The 8992-nt window shown below is 47.1% G+C and overlaps 1 protein-coding gene across 1 annotated transcript in view; it reads left to right on the top strand.

Annotated features, from left to right (window-relative positions):
- Nucleotides 1–8783: 8783 nt before the first annotated feature.
- The window catches only part of WNT4 (Wnt family member 4), a 15699-nt gene continuing 15490 nt past the window's right edge, over nucleotides 8784–8992 (top strand). The window contains exon 1 of the mRNA XM_039702328.1: nucleotides 8784–8990. The gene's annotated coding sequence lies outside the window, so the exon portion shown is untranslated. The remainder of the gene's footprint in view (nucleotides 8991–8992) is intronic.

Below are 8992 nucleotides of genomic sequence, written 5' to 3'. Positions count from 1 at the left end.
AGTTAAAGGACACTGAAGAAACCTTGGGAGAAGAAACACGGTCACCTCTCAGCTTCAGTTACTAAGTTGTTTACTGCCCAGAGGATCAGGACATAGCACATTTCCCTTTTTCTGAACATCTGCCTCAGAAAATACCCATGTTAGGGAAATCCTGTGCCCATAACATCCCTCCAAGGCACTGCTTACCCAGATGTCTAAGGGTGATGAGAAGCTCACATCCTCCATCTCCACTGCTAGACCTCCGTGCCATGCCTTTGTGCTCCTGACATCTCTTCCTCATCAGCTGTGACTCCAGAGCATCTCTGCTAGCATGTTCTGACTTGCCAATACCATCCTGGAACAGCTCCTGCATTTCAGCATTCAGTGTTCCACTCTGTGGCTTGGACATTTTGCCATCTTGGAAACCCACAATGCTCATCCTGTGTCCAGGGCACAAATTCCAAATACTACCCCTTGGATGGGAGAGGACATTGGGTTTAGCAGGCCTAAGGAGTGTCTAGTTCCTCCTCAACCGCCACCCTTCAAGTGGCATTTGCCCAGAAGCCCCCAAGGAGTTACTCCGGAGGTGGAGCTCCCCTCATCAAGGAGACACGATGTTGCTCCACCATCCATCACCATCCATCAGCTAGTCACTGAGTGCAAGAAACACAGGTACATGGACAACATAATCTGTCACTTTTAATCTCCCCTCCACTTCCACCTGCTCATGGCTTATCCCCCAAACATGTGGAGCTTCCCTGCTTTTTCCTCCAGCAGTTTCATTCCTTCTCACTAACCTGAGACTGTGAACATGTGCCTTCTGATCCCATCTCCTCCCAAAATTTCCTGCATCTGAGCCCCTCTGCATTTTGTTTCCCTGGTTCTCTGGTATTTATTCTTTTAATTCTGCTCTGGAGAAATCCTCACGCTGCAGAACTCAGCTGGACAAGCTCCCTGTGCTGCAGCAACCATGTTGTCTCCAGGATTCCCATTAGCAGGGGACAGGTGATGGATTCATCATTGCCAGTGCAGGACTGATTTCCTATGAAACATTTTCCTGAAGTTCAAGCTGGATTCACAGATCATAGATAGATAGATAGATAGATAGATAGATAGATACATAGATACATACATACATACACTGAGATATGGAGACAGAGATCTATTGAGATATATATGCATCATCATAAGTCAAACATATACAACTACCCACAACCATAATTTGCTTTAACAGTCCCATTCCTGGTGATTTCTGTTTAGCATTTTTCGGTGCACACCTGCCTTAGGAACTTAAGAACCCCTCTAAATTCAACATGCAAAATGACACACATCTGACTGATTACCTGTCTCCCATGTATCTCTTGCATCTGCACTTTTGAACTTCTGATCCACAAATTCCTACTTATGCGGAGTCCACAGAAAGTAACTTATCAACCTGGAGTCTGTTATCAGTACTGTTAAGTTGCTTTAGAAGGGTCCGCATTGCCACAGGAAAATTTTTCAGACTCAGCAAACCGAAGCAGGTTGAAAACCACTGACCAGAGGTATTGGGATTCTAGGGAATGTCTCAGATTATTTGGAGGCTCTGCACCTCTAGAGCTGAAATGTGAATAAGAAACTATTGACATTAGTTGGGATGAACACTGCTATATTGACATGAGAAGGAAGCACAGACTGAGGGGAAAAAAATGTCAATGTTTGACAGGTGGGATAATAAATCATGTTTTTATGACCAATGCAAAATGCAGTGGTTGCGTTGCTATATACAGTCTGCCAGGTAAACCAAGCCACTGTGTTTCCTTTATTTCAATTAGCTACGAGTAATTTGCTGAGATATTCAGGGTAATGTGTAACTGAGAGGTTCTGAGGGCTGTTCCCAGAATACAGCTACAGAACCTGACACCTCTAAGCAATGTGGAACATTTTTAGCCTCTGCTGGAGGCAAAAACTGAAAATTAGACAGCACAACCATAATTCCTCCCCAAATTGCTGGGATGGTTTCTGCCAGGTCCTTGCCCCACAGCCACGCAACCTGGGTGGCAGCTGGGGTAATGAGGCTGCCTGAACACCCTGGGGGAGCCTGGTTGCAAGGGGAATCTGTGCTACACCTCCTCCCAGCCTTCACAACCAACTCCGGCAAACAAGCAGATCATGTTGGTGTGGAAAATTTGTCCAGTTGTCTCTGATCACAGAGTGACTTTTGTCAGATGGGAGAGCAGCGGCTGCCTTCCTACATGGGTGTTAGGCAGCTTTTTATGTCTGGTCTTCTGCACACTTCCATAGAGCCATAAAACTCTGCCTTTCTTCCCTGCCATGGACATTTCAAGCTTCACTGATTAGGTTTGCATTGTATGTAGCTATTAAAGCCAAACATTTACAGTCCTTCTAGTTTTGCAGGAAAATTTCAGAAGCAACAGCCCCAAAAATGTCATTTTCTATAGTTGAATAACCTGATTTGTACAAATATTTTAGAAAAAAATCTGGGCTATTCTTATTTCTATATGGCTTCCCTCCCTTCCTAAGAATAATTGTGCCAAATACTCCAAGACACAAGATAAACACAGTGGTTTCACTTTATTATAACAAACAATAGATTTTTCAACGCTGCCTCACCAGGTCTCTCAATCGCCTTTGTCTCCAAAAGGTTTTGTTTTCATCATTTTGCCACCATATATACGAAGAAATGCACTGGACAGCTGAGGGGATTTTACTGTCTCTCACATTTCCTGTTCTGTAGTTTAATTAGTCATTTCTGAAATGAACTTTACTTAAAATAAGAGATTTCCTGCTACAAGAGAAAATTAAATAGATGAGCCCCAGACAGCCGAACACTTCTGCAGGAGCTTCATTCTTGATTGTTTCAGGAGAAACAAGGACTTGGTTCAGGAATCAGGCTCAATTACCAATTGCATTTCAGCAGAGCAGCAGGCTCAAACTTGGTATGAATGCAGCAACCTGTCCCTTGGGTATCTCCCAAAGTCCAGCTCTGTTTCTTTCTCCCAGTCAGCAGAGAATTCCCTATCCACACACCTGCACCACCTATCTGGCACCAGCATGAAAAACTTGTACAGCCAGCACTTTGTTCCACATGCACCTTCACAAAAAGAACAGACCTCCCAAAGATGCTGCTCATATCTCAGCCTCCTGTTTCCTCCACTTGGTGGATGAAAACTGAGGCAATGGAAGAGACGGTTCAACAGAAACACGAGGACCTCTTTAAGATGGGTGTGGAGTGTGAATGCTGTTCCCATTTAAAACATTCACCAGTGAGGGCAGGGTAATGCAGCTTAATGTCCTCCAGACATAGTCATGCTCTGCTGGAACGACAGTGTCTTGTCATTTATCTGATAGCCAAAGGCAGGAAAAACTCTGTCCTTATTGGTATTTCACATGGCTTTCAAATGGCTTGGCCAATGCAACTCTTCATCCTCTTTGCCAAATGAAAGAGGAGGAATTTACACATGGACAAGCAGAAACCTTGGATGAGAAGCAGCAGAAGAATTTGGTCCTGGACTTCCCCACTGGCCCAGATAAGCTCATTTGTCTCTGTCAGCCCTTGTCACAGGACAAAGCTTGGAATTTCTTTCCAGGCATAGTTTTTCTTGCTTCCAGAGATTTACAAGATTTTCTTCATCAGTATTTTATACACTACCAGTAGACCAAATAATCCAAATCAGCACCTGTCTTTTCGTTGATTTTCTTCTGCTCCTTCACACCTCTGGTTTGTATCCCCAAAAGGCCATATCTGTATTACAAAACAAAGCAGGCAAGGGAATTGTGACACTGAGGGTGAAATGGTATGGAGTTGTCAGGGAACATATAGCAAAGCCTAAAAGAAACTAGCCTTACTTCTCGTATGGCTTGGGACAAGATATCCCTTGCTCTTTGCCTAGCCACTGTCTGCAAGGTACATGTTGGCTGGGCCAGAACCACACCAGCAAGAGCACCAACAGGTTGAGTGGTGCAAGGAGAGAGATGGAGCAAGACACAGCCCCATGACCTCCTTGGTCACACACAGGAACAGAGACATGGACCTCATTAGGCTGAGCACCTTGGCAATGGTAACATCACCTGGGGTGGCTGTAGGTCTCATCACTCTGCGGAAATATCATTGCAGCCTTCCAGTACTCACAGGGGCTTATAAAAAAAGAGGAAGAATAACCTTTTAATACAAGCAGATAGTGACATGACAAGGGGGAACAGTTTTAAACTAAAGCAGAAGAGATTAGTTTAGATATTAGGAAGAAATTCTTTACTAAGAGAGTGGTGAAGCCTAGAGCTGCTTATCCAGAGAAGTTGTGGCTGCCCCATCCCTGGAAGTGTTCAAGGCCAGGCAGGATGGGGCTTGGAGCAACGTGGTCTAGTGGAAGGTGTCTCTGCCCATGACACAGGGTGGAATGAGGTGATCTTTAATGTCCTTTCCAACCCAAAACAATCTGGGATTTAATCATCTGCCACATTTTCTGAACGTGAAGATAAGCTGAAGATAACTCCACTACAAGTCATGAACAGTCCAAGGTGTTCACCCCTGCCCTGTCCTCTCCTGACCGTCCCCAGCCTGGAAGACCCTTTGCAGTCCTGGTGGCCTCCATCCCCCCTTCCATCCTGCTCAGCTGAGCATGGCTCTCCCAGCTCCCACAGTGGGGGATGAAGTCTCAGTTCTCTTAAATGCCTGGAGGTATAATGTGCACTTGGAAAGGAGTGAATCAGGGTGTTATGTATCCAACCAGCCTGAAATCTCATTTTCTTCCTGGGCAAAATGAGTAGGGCAAATGTTGCAGTGGTGAGCTGTCACTCCAGTGTCAGCTGTCTGCATGTGCACTGCCAGGTATGGCAACTTGTCTTGCACCTGAATCAAGGTTTGTTTCAGCAGTGCTACACACTGCTTGGTGTGGATGACACCCAAGTGAGTGGGAAAATTGGTTGGGATATATTTTAAATGCCAGAATCTGGAACTGTGATAACAATCTCTGAAAATAGTAAAACCCAGGGGACAATTCATTCACAGACTTGTGAAAAAGGATCTATCTGAGCAATGGAAAAGTTGGCTCTTCCTGCAATTGTATGGTCTGAAGGCATTCACAATATTTGGGGATGCTCTTAACCTCCCTCATGGACAGCACCCACAAAATCACCATAACCACTCATTTTTCCCAGAGAAATTTTGATGGTGTGTTCAGAGACAACATCCAAAAGAAAAGTCCCTAAATCCCAAGCCACTCTGTATTTTTTTTCAGTGCCCTATTTGACAATAAAACTGGAGGAGTGAATCTTACCAGCCTCAGTGCCAGATTTTAGGTGATGCCACTGAAGATTTATTTTAAATGAACACCAGCTTCTGAAGACTCCTACAAATAAATGCACATTCCAAGCAGGCTCTGGAATAGATAAGGGGCTAAAGGCATCCTGCTGCATCTAAAAAAAGGCTGGTCTTGATGTTCCAGTGGCCATTGTGATGTGTTGAGCTGCCCAGGTGAGCATGGGTTACAGCAACTCCTCAGTCCCTGACTGTAATGGACTGGACACAGCTCTTTTGTCAGAGCAACTTTCATGTTTGCAAAGCTGCTTCTGATTGTGAACTGCAGTCCTATACAGTCCCTACTCTGACCAGCTATCAGTGCCACTTGGAAATGTTTGGGTAGTTTGAAATTAATTTCATCAGAAAAAACACGTTTCTGTAAAGGAGTACAACTGTCCTGTATTTCCTAGCATGGAGGCTTCCAGAACAGCCTCTCCTATCTCCAGGACAGGATGAATACATGTACTGTTGCTAAAGTGTCTCATAGTTATGTTCCATTAAATCCAAAACAGAATTTATTTCTATTCAGAGCCAACACCCACAGCCTCAGATTCATCCATGAGTTCTCCTTTCCTTTTTCTTGCACCTCTTCTCCCCATCACATGATAGAGACTATCCTCTAAATTGTAGACTACCCTACTTTCAATCACATTTGGTAAGCCCATGGGGCATCAGAAACCTGAAAAGAACCTGCAAAATACCTCTCACAACCTCCATGACTGATAGCACCAGTCAGATCCAGAAACTGAGGAAAGGTGCTACCTGCCTGCACTTACTCTTCAGTGTAGTTTGTATTTACATCCCTTATATCCACAGTCTGGCTATAGTTTTCCATGGACTTTTGCATGCTTTGTTGCTTTCACATTGGTCTCTGAGCTGAAAACTCCTTCCTGTTACCACTGCCTGCCCTTTGCCTTGCCTCTGATATGGTGATGGTAATTTCTCTTTGAATAAATACACACCTGGGCAAGCCTATCAAACACTCCTAGGGCGCATTTCATTCCTCTTGCCGTCCACTGAAATATTTACACATCAAAGGGAGTCTCCTTATCTAATGGGAGTTTGATGTTCATTAAAGCAACACACAGTCAGTAACATAGAGCAATGCCTTGCAACCTGGGGTGGTCAGCAGGCATTGAACTCCAATCCACACTGGCAGTGACAAGGGGCCTTCATCACCAGCTGTTGTCCTGAGAGGAGTACAAAGGAGGGGCCCTGTTGGCCAAGAGGCTCTGCAGCAATGCACAGGCCAGGATACCTGCTGTGTCCCTTAAACATTCCCCTGGATCTGGGCCTTCCTCTCTTCCAAATCAGCTGGGCTTTAGGTTTTTAAAGCACCTTAGCACCTTCTGAATCAGAGGCCAAAAGAAACCCAGCTTCTAGAAAGCTGTAGGTAATGACTGAACAGTGTTTCATGGACATCTTTGAAAAGACCAAGGAACCCACACCCTTAAAGTGAGTGCCCATTTCCATATTCTGTCCTCTGTTCCCACTCATCACCTCCTCCACCCCAGAGACTAAAATAAACACCCCTCCTGCCCTGGTGCACAGTTATCATCTCCACAGGCAGCTCACACTGCACTTCATATCGGAGTGACTTACTCCAGAGGTGTTTGCATCTGCCTCCCCTCTGGCATGGGGGTACTACTCATCAGTCCATGAACACTCTATCCCCAATGCATCCTGTGGATATGACACTCTATCCCCAATGCACACTGTGACTGCTGCAATAGCCTGGCTTTCATGTTCTCCTGCTGGTTAAGGACAGTCCCCTCTGTTGCGTCAGCTACAATGGAAACAGGACTTGAAGCTGCTGCAGAACTAGGTGGTCATGATCTACCACTCCTCATCCAGGCCAAGAGAAGTCTCAAGAAGTGTTCCAGGTCAATGTCAAGCACCCACTGCACCATCCTACCACCACAGCTACCCCAAAAAGAGTGGCAGGGTACCCTGAGCCTGACCACAGCACCACCAGCCCTGGCACCAGGAGCATTTCTGCCAAGAGTGCTCCGTGGGCTGCAGATGTCCATGCCAGACGGGACACCAGGGTCCATACCCACCCTTCTGGCTTCTGTCTGATGTTTCTCTTTGGAGGGCAATAACATATGAGAGGCCCAAAAGTATGACATTCCCATAGACCCACGTGGCTCTGGCCAGCCAGCCACAGCCCTCTAACCTCTCATTCCCCTTAGCCTCTCAATTCGTTCTTGCCTACGTGACAAGTTCACTCAACACCCTGAGCAATTAGAAGCCAGAAGGCATCAGCTTTGTCTCAAATGATGAGCCAGATTAATCAGCTCCAGTTGCACTGAATTACCCAGACGGGGCTCACAGCAACAACCTCCAATTCAGCAGCAAAGCAGCCAGCATCCCGCTTTCACCCAGGATAATCAGCAAGGATGTGAAAGCCAGATGAATGACTAGGTGAGAGTGGGCTGCTGCCTGTCAGGAGCTGGAATATAAGTCAAAGCACTTTGAAATTAAATCCTCACTTTGACAGGGAACTAATGCTGAGATTTTAAAGTAGGTGTAGTAAAGTTAGACAGGCATATGTGCAGCCTAGCACAAGTTGCTGTGCTTTGAATAAGTGTAGCTACAGGAGTTGAAAAGACAAAGGGAATCTCGAATAGCTCCAAACCAGCTTGGCAAGATTTTAGAGATGGTAGCAAGAGGTTTTAGTAATGGACCTAACTAACAATATTGTCAAGAGGAGATTTGGTGCACAGTTGTGGCTGCCTGGGATCTTGGATTTCACACCAAGCAGCCAGCTCATATTGCTCCTGGCTTTAAGTCATTTGTGCCCATTTGGATAGACAGAAGCATGGTGGATGAAGGAGAGATAGGGATCTCCACCACATTTCTTGGCCTCGGCATGGTTAAGCCATGCTGTTAGGAGCTCTTGGGATTTCCTAAGAGTTGATTTTTCCAGAGTTGAATTTAAGCCTTGATATTTGTTACAGCATCACCCTCTATCTGCACATTCTAGAGCCTGCCACCAGCCGCTGTGTCTGGCAGCTCTCCATGGGGCAGCCCTTACTGAGATGCCAAGAGGGTTTGCAAACTCATCCCTGTCCCATCCAAATGCTGTTCTCCTGACAGAATCCCCAGAGAGATACCCCAGATAGATCCTGCCCAGACCCCTCTCCTTAGTTGCAAATTTTCAAATGCACTTTGGCATTTACAGTGAATCCTCAGAAACTGGAATCTCAGAAATCACTCCAAGTCAAAGGGGTGCTTGTTGAAGAAGACAGCCTGGGCGATGCACTCCAGGCAGTGCCAGGACATCTCAGGGCTCTGCTTCTTCACAGCCACCAGGAAATTACCCCAAAAACATAAAATGCGGAAATCCCCGCCCCTCCCCTCTGCGAGGTTCCCCCGTCTCTCCCCGCACACAGAGAACCCACCCAGAGGTGCCGCTTGGTGGGTGCAGCAGCAAGGTGGGGGACGCTGGCGGATTCCCCGCTGCCCTCCACGTCACCGGAGAAACTCACAACGCCCTCCCCGCCGCCGGAGCCCCCGATGCCCTCTCCGGTGCCCTCCCCGCCCCCGGCCCGCCCCGGGGGTGTCCCCGGCAGCGAGTCCCGCCCAGGGAGCGGCGGAGCCGGGGCGGCCCCCGGGGCTGCCTCCGCCCTCAGCCCGCCTCCGGCTCCGCCGCTCCATCCCGGGACGGGCCGGCCGCGCTGACAGTCGGGCTCGGCGGCCGCCGCGGGAGCA

This window comes from Passer montanus, unplaced genomic scaffold, assembly GCF_014805655.1.
Source record: "Passer montanus isolate IOZ18808 unplaced genomic scaffold, ASM1480565v1 scaffold155, whole genome shotgun sequence".
Taxonomy (NCBI): Eukaryota; Metazoa; Chordata; class Aves; order Passeriformes; family Passeridae; genus Passer; species Passer montanus.
The sequence above is the reverse complement of the archived record's forward strand: the minus strand, read 5'-3'. Positions and strand labels throughout refer to the sequence as shown.